Genomic DNA, 16,195 nt, shown 5'->3' on the forward strand with positions numbered 1-16,195 from the left:
GCCTGTAGAGCGATGGCCTAACCTCGACGCCTCCGAGGCCGGTATATTTGACAATAGAGGTATGAACTAATAGAAAAGCCAGCGTAAAGCATGCACGGTGTACCTTTAGTCGCCGCGTATTGCATTATTGATTACATTTTAGTAAAATGTATATATATAGTTGTTATGGGTTTAAAACTCAATTATATGTTTTGACATTATTAATTATAGAGTTATTTGCCAATAATGCATCGCTTTCCTTTTCACGCCACCAGACTGGTATATCAAAGGCCGTGGTATGTACTACCCTGTTTGTTGGATGGTGCATATAAAAGATCTCTTGCTGCTAATCGAAAAAAGTAGCCCATGAAGTGGCCACAGCGGGTTTCCTCTCTCAATATCTGTGTGGTCTTTAACCATATGTCTGACGCCATATAACCGTAAATAAAATGTGTATCTGGATTAAAAATCCCATGCCTCGACTGGGATCCGAACCCAGTACCTACCAGCCTGTAGATCGATGGCCTAACCACGACGCCACCGAGGCCGGTAGACTTTAATAAAGTCCAGACTTTAACGTAATGTTATTTGAATGGCGTTGCCATGACGTAGAGTCTGGACTTTATTAAAGTCTAGACTTTAAGGTTTATAAGCACGGGGCCAGGTCTCTGGTCAGCGTGCACGTCGATTTTGACCCTCGCGCGTCAACAATATTTTTTTTTTTTTTTTTTTTTTTTTCTGGCGTTATGACGTCGATTTTTGCCTGACCTTTCTTTCTAAAACGTAAAAAACGCATTTGGAGCCATTAGGACGTGCATTCCGATTTCAATTTAAATATTCCTCTTATTTCGCTATCAAATATACCCACTTTTTTGTGCAATCAATGCTTTAAAAACAAAAACTAAATTTTTAAAAATAATAATAAAATAAAACCGCATCGCCGCATCAATTCTGGTCTAACCAAGTTCAAGTTCAAGTTCTTTATTTGCCTTAAGTTAAAAAAAAAACTTATCAGCATAAATACATACATATATAATCACAATATATATACAAATATACAAATACAGGTGGAGAGTGATTTAAGAATTAATGGTAATATTAACGTAGTATACTAGTAATAGTGGTGGGATGTACATATATATGTGCACTATAAACATTATCGTGGTATAGTAATAATTCTAATTCTAAATATATATGTGTATATTGATGTATACCAGATGAAATATGATTAATATGCTAGATAATGAAACGGCAGGTTAGTGGATGTCATATTTTAAGTAAGCTGCAGTAAATCGTCTCTAACTTTATTTGCCAAAACTAAATATTTTCCCAGGTTATTGATGTCTTTATTGTTTTCAGTTGTTAATAGTTCAGTGAGCCTAAATACGCTTGGATGTGTGTGGTAACATTGTTTAATATATTTATTCCTCAAATCATTCAAAGCTGGGCAAATAAGGTCTTCTATATCATTAGAGTTACAAATAATGCATTTTCTTTCGGCCCTGTCAATTTTCCTATACCTTCCGGTTTCTATATTTAATTTGTGTGCACTAATTCGGATCTTTGATATTTCTTTTAAGTGATTTAATGGTATGGGCTGTCTAAGATATGTTTGTAGCTTGAATTCAAGTAACAGAAATTTATATAGGATACCTTTCGGTGAAGTCGTTATTCGACTAAAACAATGTTGTTTAAAATTATCGTAAATTCTTTCCTTAAAGGAGAGGACAATTAAGGCATTTGGCCTGGTATGCATATTCAACGATATATAATGCACATTATTGCTTAATATCAACACGTATAATCGAATAGTTAATTAATAAAACGGTTAAATGTGACGGCTATTATATATAACGGGCGCAGCCATTTTGTACCATCTCAGTGAGTACGTCCTCTGGCGAGCTGGTGGTTACGTAATACTAGTACTTAACGCGTAACGTCAGGAATGAGCCTTAGAACTAGAGAAAAAAGAAGAAGTAAAGTTTGTTTTATTTAACGACGCCGCTAGAGCACATTGATTTTTTATCTTATCATCGGCTATTGGACGTCAAACATATGGTCATTCTGACACTGTTTTTAGAGGAAACCCGCTGTCGCCACATAGGCTACTCTTTTTACGACAGGCAGCAAGGGATCTCTTATTTGCGCTTCCCACAGGCAGGATAGCACAAACCATGGCCTTTGTTGAACCAGTTATGGATCACTGGTCGGTGCAAGTGGTTTACACCTACCCATTGAGCCTTGCGGAGCACTCACTCAGGGTTTGGAGTCGGTATCTGGATTAAAAATCCCATGCCTCGACTGGGATCCGAACCCAGTACCTACCAGCCTGTTAGAACTAGAGAAACACGATCTACCTGGTTTTTGCGGGATGATAAATAGTCATACATAGCAATGTTCTGTAATAATAATACACATCCCAGTAAGCCGGCAATAAGTATATCCAGCACTATATATATTAGTTTTCAATACAAAATAAAATACCATTGTCAAAGTGGCTACACAACAAGTCGAAACAATTAACAATGTTTTGCCCATGCATTAATCTACGTACTGAAATGAAATGATACACGGAGTGTTTTCTTAGTTAATTGGTCTATACTGTTAGTTGCTTCTACCTGTGATTCCTGATTGGCAGGTGTGTATTCGATTGGTAACCAGACGAGCCAATTAATTGACGCTGTCTAGACACAAAAATACATACCGGTATTGTGGAATATTACCTGTCGCCTCTAAAATTGTAATGGACATGGTTTATTACTGTAAATAGTTCTGTAAAACTATTGATTAAGTAGACTTTTCCATCTAAAACCACATAACTGACCAATTACGTAGTCCCAAAGAAAAGAAAATTATCACTTGGGTATCGTGGGTTGTCGTTTTTGTTCTTGTTTGACTTTTGTCACCCAGTTACCTTTAATCGTTCTATTTTCTCATATATAGCTAAAAGGATACAATTTTCAGTATTTCGTATTTTAATCCAATATTTAAAAATTCTTAATTTTCTCATAATATACAGAGGAAAACGCCCTAACTCACTATATATAAATTCATTACATGCCCCTTGTTGTACTCCAAGTAGTTTTTTACAGAATTTTGTGTGAATATTTTCAACATCCCTTGCACAGTGGAATCCCCAGACATCTGACCCATAACTAAAAATACTGTTAACATAGGTGTCAAAAACAGATAGCATTGTTTCAATATTAAAATAATGTGTTTTGCGTACGTTTAATAATGAAAACAAGGCTTTTCGTCCCTGGTCAGGGAATCGTTTTTGAGTTCGATTAAATTTACCGTTATAACAGAATAATAAGCCAAGATAAATGAATTCATTTACGACCTCTAACTGTTCACCTTTGTATAACCACTTTTCGTTGTCTCGAATGATCCCCCCATTTCTAAAAATGACAACCTTGTCTTAGTTGTATTTACAGTTAGGTCCCATTTGGTAGTATATTTTGATAGTGAATTGAGCATTGACTGAAGGCCTTCTGGTGTTTCAGCTAGGAGAACCATATCATCGGCATACATAAGTAGGAATATATTTAATGATTGGATGTCGATATAGGGGCAATTATCTGATAAAAAATGCATTTCGCAGTCATTTACAAACATGGAAAATAATATCGGTGATAATACTTCACGTTGGAAAAGGCCGTTTCTACAACTGAAAAGGTTGGATAGCATATTGTTATATTTGACGCAGCATTTCACATTATCATACAGTGACCGGATAACATTGAGCATTTTACCATCGATACCAAGTTGAATCATTTTGTACCATAATTTTTGTCTATTGACATAATCAAATGCTTTACTATAGTCCACGAAGCAGCAATACAGTCGCTTTTTATTCTTCAATATTCGTTCAATTAAAGATTGAAGAATGAAAGCGGCGTCGATCATTGAGAACTGTTTTCTAAAACCAAATTGATCGTCACTTATGACATGATTCATTTTATCAAAAACTAATAATCGTTCATTTAGGATGGCAGTAAATAATTTCCCTAAGCAACTGACTAAAGTTATGCCTCTGCCTTTTTTAAAAATAGGAACAATGCACCTAGAGACGGACTTGTTTTCTTCTCTCTTTTTTTATTTTTATTTTTTTGCCTAACAACCGTAGTTTTGTATTTCGAGTTCATACCTGTAAAACTACATTTCGGCGGGTGATATCGACACATTCGAGTTGATTTCTCTCTTGCCTGTCGTGTATAAATCTCGAGGTATCACAACAACGCGCGGGACATATTTGTTCAATATTTAGAAATGTTAACAACGAAGCGCGAATCGTAAAATCCCCAGCAAACATATTTTATCCGAGTTTTGTTTGACGTTAGCGAATTTCTAACAAATAAGTCACATAGTTTGAAGGTGTGAAATATGGAAGTTAAATACACAGGTTGTGGGTTCTTGCCATTTATTTGATGGTTTAGTTTCAGATTTGCTATTGTAATATTATTAGGATCTAGCTCAGTCGGTAGAGCGTTCGTCTGCGGTGCATGCATCGTAGGATCGAGTAACCTTGGTGGACATAGGCGTACGAGATCCCCTATTTTTGTTTTAGGGGAGGGGGCAGGTTGTTTTTAGTAGTAGGAGTAGTTGTAGTTATAGTATAGCAGTGGTGATGGTGGTAGTGGTAGTGGTAGCAGTAGCAGTAGCAGTAGCAGTAGCAGTAGCAGTAGAAGTAGCAGTAGCAGCAGCAGCAGTAACAGTAGCAGTAGTAGTAGCAGCAGCAGCAGCAGCAGTCACAGTAGCAGTAATAGTAGCAGTAGTAGTAGCAGCAGCAGTAACAGTAGCAGTAACAGTAGCAGTAGTAGTAGCAGCAGCAGCAGTAACAGTAACAGTAGCAGTAGCAGTAGCAGTAGCAGTAGCAGTAGCAGCAGTAACAGTAGCAGTAGTAGCAGCAGCAGCAGCAGCAGCAGCAGCAGTAGCAGTAGCAGTAACAGTAGCAGTAGCAGTAGCAGCAGTAACAGTAGCAGTAGCAGTAGTAGTAGCAGCAGTAACAGTAGCAGTAGCAGCAGTAACAGTAGCAGTAGCAGCAGTAACAGTAGCAGTAGCAGTAGCAGTAGCGGTAGCAGTAGTAGTAGCAGCAGCAGTAACAGTAGCAGTAATAGTAGCAGTAGTAATGTTCATAAAATGTTAAACAAAATGTTATAATTTATTATGTTACGCGTTTGAATTCAAAACACTATGAATCTTTTTACATATTTGTTTTCCACAGACAGACGTAACACGACTGTTAATATACCTCAAGCGAGCGCTCTGCCACTGAGTTAAATACCGCTAAGAACCACCAGATGACCTTCCAAATCAGGTGTGAAGCCTCACCACTCATTTCGTCACAGAAATCGCGCTAACTTTTTCTCTCTCTCTTCTGTTTACACTATGCTATACTAGTTTTACATGATCCTGTTTACCTTCCCTTCCATTTAGATCTCGTAAACAAAATCTCAATCCTGACGCCAAAGTATGGCCGGTGCGCGCAGAGCAGGGTTAAACAAAGAGAAGACAACAACACTTCCGGTGTCACCCCAGGACTCAGCACCACCATATTACCTGGATTGTCAGCGCAATGATAATCGTTATAAATCTCGATAAGGCAGACCCTAACCCACTGGCTAATGCCCAAGGCGGAGATGGCTAAATAATGCAATGTCTCCTGGGATGGATTTAGATCAGTTATGGCGAACAGATTTTTAACGAGGAGGGGCGGATCTAGGAACACAACCCGTACGAGACGGAGGTCAGGAGGGGCAATTGCCCTCAAACCCACCCCCACCCCACCCGCTCCTCTCAGTGATGGAGCAAATCCTCAAATTCGGGCAAAAACTATAGACATATTCGAGCAAAATGTGCTTGCTAACCTGAGACCTTTTTTATCATGTTTTTTCAAACTTCAAAATAATTTGTAATCCATGCAAAAATGCGTAGTGATTTGTTTGCAGCCCTATAGTATTATAGATATTTGGCAGTAATGCTAATGTGAACATTTGTTGTTACCCAGATTCGGACATTCTCTTTAATTCGTGCAAAAACTAGCCTGAAGCCCCCCCCGTACGCCTATGTGTAAGATTTCGATGAAGAGAGGAGAAAGTTCAATGCATATTATTATTGGAAAATTGGAACTAAATACGAACTAGGAACGACGGTGCTGATGTTGGTAAGGGGCAGGGGCCTAATTCACAAAGTTTTCTTATTCTAGGCTTAGACTGTCAACTGTCACGACGAAGTTGGTCAACTCAACGGTTGCGTTGTAATTTCCCCAAATCCTGACTTACGACGGGTGCGCTCAGATTAACAACTTATACGACGAGAACCGAGTTGTAAGAGAACCGAGTTGTAAGAGAACCGAGTTGTAAGAGAACCGAGTTGTAAGAGCGTTTAGACTAGCAACTGGATGGTCTTGGCGCTAAGAGTGCTTCGAAAAACGGGGCCCGGCTGTACAGTACCCAAATAGCCTCCCATCTCCTGCAATTTCTTTAATTTTTCCTTCCGTTTCAAACCCACAACCCGTTGATGTTAAAACTGTCTTAAGAGTAAAGTGGCGTGTTCAGAAGTCGGAGCGCTCGCGAACAATTTGACAGGTAATATAGTCTTCTATCACAATACATGTTATCTTACGTTAGGTGCAAAAACCAGTGTAGTGAGATAGCGCGATCGCTCGTCCTCCTGAACACGTCGCCGGGGACCGTACTATCTACAGCACTCGGTGTCCCCGTGTACTAATCGACCTTAAAATCGCTTGACTTAGTATATATGGAAGAATCCATGTTGTAGTTAAAGCTGTATTGTCGCATTAAAAAAAAAAAAAATCTTTTACAAGTAATACCCCCGTTTTAAAGACACACTATCACACTTAAGGTTTTACAGATCTGACAATACCTTGTCGAGCCAGCTTTGTTTTATGTGTCTTCGATCTAGGAGGTAAACATCGTAAACAGAATGGCTGCGATTTTCTTACCTCGCGAGCCCGCAACCCATTGATCTGTTCTTTGTCTAACACTGTCTAAATCACCGCCAAACACAATAGCAAACTGCAAAGCAGAGCATTTTAACGGTTCCCTTAATGACTCGCCGAAGTGGAAAAAGTATTTACTTGAATTACGGTCCTTGTAGATGAAAGATGCGTTTTACGATTACCGTATTTAAATCAATAAATGGCTTTATTTTGATGGCAGTCGTTTCTTGGTAAACAGTTGCTTTTTAGAGGCAGTATCGATGATCTACTCTCTAACGTAAACGAGGGATTTAATGAGTCACAAGAATTGTGGGCTTTATTCCTCTGATGAGTCGATATTGGCGGAAACAACAAGTATGGCCATTTGAAAATCAGACATAAATCAAAGAAGGCAGAGATAAATAATGCCAATATAATAGCGGACTCGAAACAACCACTTAAATCACAACAATAAACTCGGTATCAGCAGGGGCGTGGCTACAGAAGTGTACGGCAATAACAACATTTATCAGGACCGTACCTACCCTAAATAAAGGAGGAGGGCAGTAACGACATTTATCAGGACCGTACCTACTGTAAAGTAAGGAGGAGGGCAGTAACAACATTTATCAGGACCGTATCTACCGTAAAGTAAGGAGGAGGGCAGTAACAGGGCAGTAACAACATTTATCAGGACCGTACCTACCGTAAAGTAAGGAGGAGGGCAGTAACCACATTTATCAGGACCGTACCTACCGTAAAGTAAGGAGGAGGGCAGTAACCACATTTATCAGGACCGTACCTACCGTAAAGTAAGGAGGAGGGCAGTAACCACATTTATCAGGACCGTACCTACCGTAAATAAAGGAGGAGGGCAGTAACGACATTTATCAGGATCGTAGCTACCGTAAAGTAAGGAAGAGGGCAGTAACGACATTTATCAGGACCGTACCTACCCTAAAGTAACGAGGAGGGTAGTAACGACATTTATCAGGACCGTACCTACCGTAAAGTAAGGAGGAGGGCAGTAACGACATTTATCAGGACCGTACCTACCGTAAAGTAAGGAGGAGGGCAGTAACGACATTTATCAGGACCTTACCTACCTTAAAGTAACGAGGAGGGCAGTAACAACATTTATCAGGACCGTACCTACCGTAAAGTAAGGAGGAGGGCAGTAACGACATTAATCAGGACCGTACCTACCGTAAAGAAAGGAGGGCAGTAACGACATTTATCAGGACCGTACCTACCATAAAGTAAGGAGGAGGGCAGTAACAGGGCAGTAACAACATTTATCAGGACCGTACCTACCCTAAAGTAAGGAAGAGGGCAGTGACGACATTTATCAGGACTGTACCTACCGTAAAGTAAGGAGCAGGGCAGTAACGACATGTATCGGGACCGTACCTACCGTAAAGTAAGGAGGAGGGCAGTAACGACATGTATCGGGACCGTACCTACCGTAAAGTAAGGAGGATTGTAGTAACGACATTTATCAGGACCGTACCTACCTTAAAATAACGAGGAGGGCAGTAACAACATTTATCAGGACCGTACCTACCGTAAAGTAAGGAGGAGGGCAGTAACGACATTAATCAGGACCGTACCTACCGTAAAGAAAGGAGGAGGGCAGTAACGACATTTATCAGGACCGTACCTACCGTTAAATAAGGAGAGGGCAGTAACAACATTTATCAGGACTGTACCTACCATAAAGTAAGGAGGAGGGCAGTAACAGGGCAGTAACAACATGTATCAGGACCGTACCTACCTTAAAGTAACGAGGAGGGCAGTAACAACATTTATCAGGACCGTACCTACCGTAAAGTAAGGAGGAGGGCAGTGACGACATTTATCAGGACCGTACCTTCCGTAAAGCAAGGAGGGCCGTAACGACATGGATCAGTACCGTACCTACCGTAAAGTAAGGAGGAGGGCAGTAACGACATTTATCAGGACCGTACCTACCCTAAATAAAGGAGGAGGGCGGTAAAAACATTTGTAAGGACCGCACCTACCCTAAAGTAAGGAGGACAATAACCAGATAACAGGGGCATAGTAACAGAGGGACTATTCTAAACACCCAATAGCCGATGATTAATAAATAAATGTATTCTACATTTTTTACATTAGCAACAAATGATCTCTTATATGCACTTTCCTAAAGACAGGACAGCACACACCACGGTCTTTGATATACCACACGTGCTGCACTGGTCGGGACTGAAAAACCTCAGTCAGATCTGACCTGGGCCCATATTTTTGAAGCTATCTTAGCGCTGTGAAATCGCAAAACCATCGTAAGCTCTGACGTCACTATAGCGTGTTCTGGTAGTGACGTCATAGCCTACGATGGTTTTACAATTTCTTAGCGCTAAAACTAGCTTCGAAAATCTCCAGCCTCAGCTCTATTAGCTTGCCCATATCCCACAAGAGGTTGTGGTAGGTCTATCCCAAGCCCGGTCTCTGACATCAGAGAATGAGTCCACTGACGTGGTTCGATCCTATGACTCACACATCTCCGGCTGTCACAATTTCGACGACTGATTGTCAGATCGTCGTCGTAGTCTAGAAGCGCCGTGTTTAACCATGCAGCTTTTGGAGATGACACTTCACAACTGGAAGATAATCTCCAACAATCGCCAGAATTGTGTTTGTCCCCAGACAGTCAATATTGAAGCAGAGCTCTTCGTCGGTGAGGCATTGTTAGTTATCAAAACAAGTGGACGGCTATCCAGGGACATCAAACCGAACTACAGTCGTCTTACTGAATTACTCACTTGCTCACGATCGGCGACTCTCCTCCCACCCTACACCACAAACCGCCACCACCGTTAAAGGTACTGGATGTTAAAGGTACTGGATGTTAAAGGCTTGGATTAGCAATGTGTCATCTAACATCCACTAGTATACCAATGTCTATCTCACTAACCATTAACTACTAGGTTTCATCTCTCTCTCTCTCTCTCTCTCTCTCTCTCTCTCTCTCTCTCTCTCTCTCTCTCTCTCTCTCTCTCTCTTCCTCTTCCGTCTCTCTCTCTTCCGTCTCTCTCTCTCTGCTCTCTCTCCGTCTCTCTCTCTCTCTCTCTCTCTCTCTGCCTCTCTCCGTCTCTCTCTCTCTCTCTCTCTCTCTCTCTCTCTCTCTCTCTGCCTCGCTCCGTCTCTCTCTCTCTCTCTCTCTCTCTCTCTCTCCTCTCTCTCTCTCTCTCTCTCTCTCTCTCTCTCTCTCTCTCTCTCTCTCTCTCTCTCCCTCTCTCTCTCTCTCTCTCTCTCTGCCTCTCTCCGTCCGTCTGCCTCTCTCTCTCTCTCTCTCTCTCTCTCTCTCTCTCTCTCTCTCTCTCTCTCTCTCTCTCTCTCTCTCTCTCTCTCTCTGCCTCTCTCCGTCCGTCTCTCTCTCTCTCGGGAAGGGGCGAGGGAATTAGTTTGGCTAAACCATCCAAAAGTCTTGCTTTATTGGCGACTTCGCTTACAAATACTTTACAGATTACACGTCATAATCCACGAGCTGGTCTCGCGCACTGCTCGTGCGTTGATCACTTCTTCGGCATGTCCCGGATATCCGCTAGCGGACTTTTCACACCAATCTGGTGAAGATTAATTGCTTTGATGTATCACTACGCAGAGGTCACAGTTATTGCGTCTTGGACGGGCTAGTTCCAAAGTGGTCTAAATTGGTGTACTTAAATGGTGGTGACTCCGACATTTCTAAGCCGGGAAAGCCACTCACATTGTCATTTTATCTCAGTGTACATTAGGAGATCGAATGACCTTCCTTTGATGGCAAATTATTTATTTTCTCAAGTGTGTAGAGCTAATGTATATACTGTGACAATAATCCACAAAGTAAAGGTGATGTTAAGAACTGAATTGCACCGAATCCGAACCACAAAAACCATTAGCTTATTTAATTTCGCAACCCCTGCACAAAACAGAGTCTAAAGGTTGTTTGACGATGCTTGATGGTGTGCGCCCAATAATGACTATCTATTGTTTCCTCTATTGCTAAACCGATCTAGGTAGAGTCGTCATTAAGTTATTGCTAAACCGATCTAGGTAGAGTCGTCATTAAGTTATTGCCAAACCGATCTAGGTAGAGTCGTCATTAAGTTATTGCCAAACCGATCTAGGTAGAGTCGTCATTAAGTTATTGCTAAACCAATCTAGGTAGCGTAGTCATTAAGATATTGCCAAACCGATCTAGGTAGAGTCGTCATTAAATTACTGCCAAACCGATCTAGGTAGAGTCGTCATTAAGTTACTGCCAAACCAATCTAGGTAGAGTCGTCATTAAGTTATTGCTAAACCGATCTAGGTAGAGTTGTCATTAAGATAATGCTAAACCGATCTAGGTAGAGTCGTCATTAAGTTATTGCTACACCGATCTGGGTAGTCGTCATTAAGATATCCCAACCCCCAATCTTAGTGTTTTTAATCGCCATCTCATTCTTTAGGTAACATATCTGATTATTACTATTAGTAAAATTGTATTAAGTAAAATAGGGCTAGTGAATTTTTAACAGTGGCTAGTACATTTTTAAAATCACTGATCCCATGGCTAATGGATTTTGCAAAAATTCTAGAAGCCCTGTTCCGTCCGTCCGTCCATCCGTCCATCTGTCTGTCACATATATAGTTTTCCGGATAGTTTTTCACAATGCCTTGCGATATTGAGCTGACATTTTGTGTATAGCTTTATCATGTACTGTTACAGATCAATTTTAATTTTCATGGCGATTTATCGGGGTTTTTTCAAAGTGTCATGGCCCTTAAGGTGACACGAAAAAAATGAGCCCGGTAGGGGACATGCATTACTTTAGCAGTACTCTCAGCATACCTGTTCATTCTAAAGTAGTTATACCTGTATAAAAGGGGTTTTTTTTTAAAGTTTGTTTTGTTTAACGACAACACTAGAGCACATTGATTTATTAATCATCGACTTTTGGATGTCAAACATTTGGTAACTTTTACATATAGTCGTATATAGGAAACCCGCTACATTTTTCCATTAGTAGCAAGAGATCTTTTATATGCACCATCCAACAGACAGGATAGCACATACCAGGACTTTTGTTATACCAGTCATGATGTACTGGCTGGAACGAGAAATAGCCCAATGGTGAATTAAGTGAGTGATTGCGTGAGTGAGTGAGTGAGTGAGTGAGTGAGTGAGTGAGTGAGTGAGTGAAGTAAGCAAGTAATTGTATGCACCTCTATAAAAGTACTATTTTAGTGATTTACATCATGTACGTAGGCTGGGAGGTTCTGAGTTTCGAACGAAACCCCCCCTCCCCCAACACCCCATGCAGAAACCCCCACCCCCGATGAGGTAAAACAATAGTTCAGACCACGCTACGCCCCTCATTATATATAATGATACGTAAAATATTAAGTTACCTCTGTGGTGTCGTGGTTAAGCCATCGGAAATAAGTCTAGTAGGTACAGGGTTCGCAGCCCGATACCGGCTCCCACCCAGAGCGAGTTTTAACGACTCAATGGGTAGGTGTAAGACCACTAAACCCTCTTCTCTTTCACTAACCACTAACAACTAACAACTAACCCACTGGCATGGACAGACAGCCCAGATAGCTGGGGGGGGGGGGGGGGGTCCAGGACAGCGTGCTTGAACCTTAATTGGATATAAGCACAAAAATAAGTTGAAATGAAATGAAAAATGTACGTAGGCTGGGAGGTTCTGAGTTTCAAACGACCTCCCCCCACCCCACACTCCACCCCACTCCCGAGGAGATAAAACAATGGTCCAGACCGCGCTACGCCCCTGATTATATATATAATGATACGTAAAATATTAAGTTGTCTCGGTGGTGTCGTCGTTAGCTGAGGTGTGTGCCCAGGACGGCGTGCTTGAACCTTAATTCGAACCTTAATTTGGTATAAGCACGACAATAAGTTAAAGAAGAAGATTAAGTTGTCTCTGTACTAACGGCTTTCCATGACAATTCAGCGACCCGTAATTTTGGCACAGATAACACACTGGCCAACATATCTGACAGCTATTGCTGGAAAGGCATGTATCCTGGTATTCCGCAGTATGTTAACAACGGTCAACTATTTCTCTGTAAAGCCCAAATGTTCAAGAGATGCTCTTCCAATCCGTTAAAAAGTGTGGATTGAACCGATTCATTCGGAATAAGAGATTGATGTGAAAAAAGTACACGAATTTGACCTTTATACCCATCAGAAATCATAATGGGCTACTTGCTCCAGAAACTCGCAAACTATTTTTTTTCCAATAGAAATCATAACGGACTGTGTGCTATATATAGAATACTGAACGAGCTGGCCTATCATACCATTTTTTATGAAATGAGTGAACAGTTTTGATACCAACACTGTTCACGAGTCTCATTAAAATAGTATGACAGGCAAGCTCGTTTAATATTTTATTTATTACAAACCACGCAGACGTAAGCAGATGTCGAGACCTAATGCACGTTATTTTTCAACGAAATGGGTCAGCAAGTGATCTACATAACGCTCACGTTACACTCACGTCACGCCAATATTACACTAGTTAGATATTGAGTGGTACACTAGTGTGTAATAAATAGCAATTCCTAGACCTTTTCCATAACATAACATATCAAAGAAAGAAATGTTTTATTTAACGACGCACTCAACACATTTTATTTACGGTTATATGGCGTCAGATATATGGTTAAGGACCACAGATTTTGATAGGAAACCCGCTGTCGCCACTACATGGGCTACTCTTTCCGATTAGCAGCAAGGGATCTTTTATTTGCGCTTTCCACAGGCAGGATAGCACAAACCATGGCCTTTGTTGAACCAGTTATGGATCACTGGTCGGTGCAAGTGGTTTACACCTACCCATTGAGCCTTGCGGAGCACTCACTCAGGGTTTGGAGTCGGTATCTGGATTAAAAATCCCATGCCTCGACTGGGATCCGAACCCAGTACCTACCAGCCTGTAGACCGATGGCCTAAGCACTACTCCGCCGAGACCGGTCATAACATATCATAACCGGCTCTTTACTGTAGCAACCCCAGGCCTGTAAGAACAACATCTTACAGCATCTAGGGGATGGGGGATACAAGCCATATTTTATCTTCATTATAGAGTAGGACAACAACAAAAAAAACATATTGTCTTCGTGGGGGGAGGGGGGGGGGGGGGTAGGAGGGGGCAAAATAATTGGCGTTTTACTGCAGGAAATCACAAACTATATATTTCTGAGAACATAATGGAGTTTTTGGTCACAGGTCCCCCTAGTTTGAACGAGTGAAAATAAAAACTTGGTTTGGTTAGTCTACAGGGGCCTAATTTACAAAGCTCTCTTAGGCTCTGTTAGACAACAAAGCATCGTCTTTGCAAGTCTTTTAGCATTGCACTGCGATATCGCAAAGTTGCGAGAGTTTAGTGAATTAGGCCCCAGGGCCCCGTTCCACGAAGCGATCTTAGCACTAAGATCACCTTAGTGCATAAGGTAGCTATGCACTTAAGGTGATCTAGGGCTAAGTTCGCTTTGTGGAACGGGGTCCTGGTCTGTAACACATTTGGATAAATGTACAGTAGAGTGAAAAAAAAAAGAGTATTTGACGTTCAAACGGTCAAATGGTGTAAACGTGTATTCCTTGTGTTATATCAAGTACAGCTTTATGTACACACATTAATGAAACAAACAGACAACGAAACAGTTAAATAATATTTACATAAAACAAACAATTTCAATTGTTATATATATTTGCAAATGAGCAATAATATTATATGTTACTGTATACACGAAAAACGAGAAATCTAGGGAAGTAAACGCTGGCCTGAATCGAAATAAACCCAGTGGTATACTCAACAACATTAATTAAGGGTCAATGCAGGGTGTATCCAAGTGGTAAAACACTCGCTTAATGCGCGGCCGGTCCAGGATCGATCCCCGTCGATGGCCTCATTGGACGATTTCTCGACTGGTATATCAAAGGTCCTTTTGCAATAGAGATCTTAACGGATGATTAAGGCCAACCCGCAACTGTCGGTGTCTAATATGCATTAGCTATGGCACTTGTGTTAGAGAGAAAGGGAAGGGATGTTTGTTTAACGACACCACTGGAACACATTGATTAATTAATCACCAGGTATTGAATGTCAATCATTTGGTAATGCTGATACGTAGTCTCCAAAGAAAACTGTTTTTGTTTCATTTGCTGCAAGGTTTTTTATATAGGTACTTACTCACAGACAAGGCAGGACATACAATGACTTTTGATGCACCAGTTGGAGGGGAGGGGGTAGTGGTTGGAATGGGAAACAACAATCAGATAATGTTTTCGCTGAGGGCTTCCATCCTACGAGCAAAGCACCATTGGTGAGCACTCTAACCCCTAAGCTGGATCCCACACCGCTACTGCTATGGGTGGTGAGAGAGTAACAGTAATTGCATTATGCGTTCCCCACTAAGCCGTAAAAACTCGATGTGACTTGGAACCAGTCACGAGATGTGAACTTAGGGCCTACCAGCCTTAAGGCCAGTGACTTAACAACGACTTTACCCAGATCGGTTTAACAATAACTTAAAGGCGATTCTACTTAGATCAGTTTAACAATAATTTAATTACGACTCTACCTAGATAGGTTTAACAATAATTTAATAACGACTATCTAGATCGGTTGAACAATAACTTAATAATGACTCTACTTAGATCGGTTGAACAATAACTTAATAACGACTCTACTTAGATCGGTTTAGCAATAACTTAATAACGACTCTAATTAGATCGGTTGAACAATAATTTAATAACAACTCTATTTAGATCGGTTTAGCAATAACTTAATAATGACTCTACTTAGATCGGTTGAACAATAATTTAATAACGACTCTACTTAGATCGGTTGAACAATAACTTAATAACGACTCTACTTAGATCGGTTGAACAATAACTTAATAACGACTCTACTTAGATCGGTTTAGCAATAATTTAATAACGACTCTACTTTGATCGGTTTAGCAATAACTTAATAACGACTGTTTAGATCGGTTTAACAATAACTTAATAACGACTCTACTTTGATCGGTTTAGCAATAACTTAATAACAACTCTTCTTAGATCGGTGTAGCAATAATTTAATAACGACTCTACTTTGATCGGTTTAACAATAACTTAATAACGACTGTTTAGATCGGTTTAACAATAACTTAATGAAGACTGTTTAGGTCAGTTTAACAATAACTTAATGACGACTGTTTAGATCGGTTTAACAGTAACTTAATGACGACTGTTTAGATCGGTTTAACAGT

The sequence above is a fragment of the Gigantopelta aegis genome, chromosome 11 (genome assembly GCF_016097555.1).
Source record: "Gigantopelta aegis isolate Gae_Host chromosome 11, Gae_host_genome, whole genome shotgun sequence".
NCBI classification, from domain to species: domain Eukaryota; kingdom Metazoa; phylum Mollusca; class Gastropoda; order Neomphalida; family Peltospiridae; genus Gigantopelta; species Gigantopelta aegis.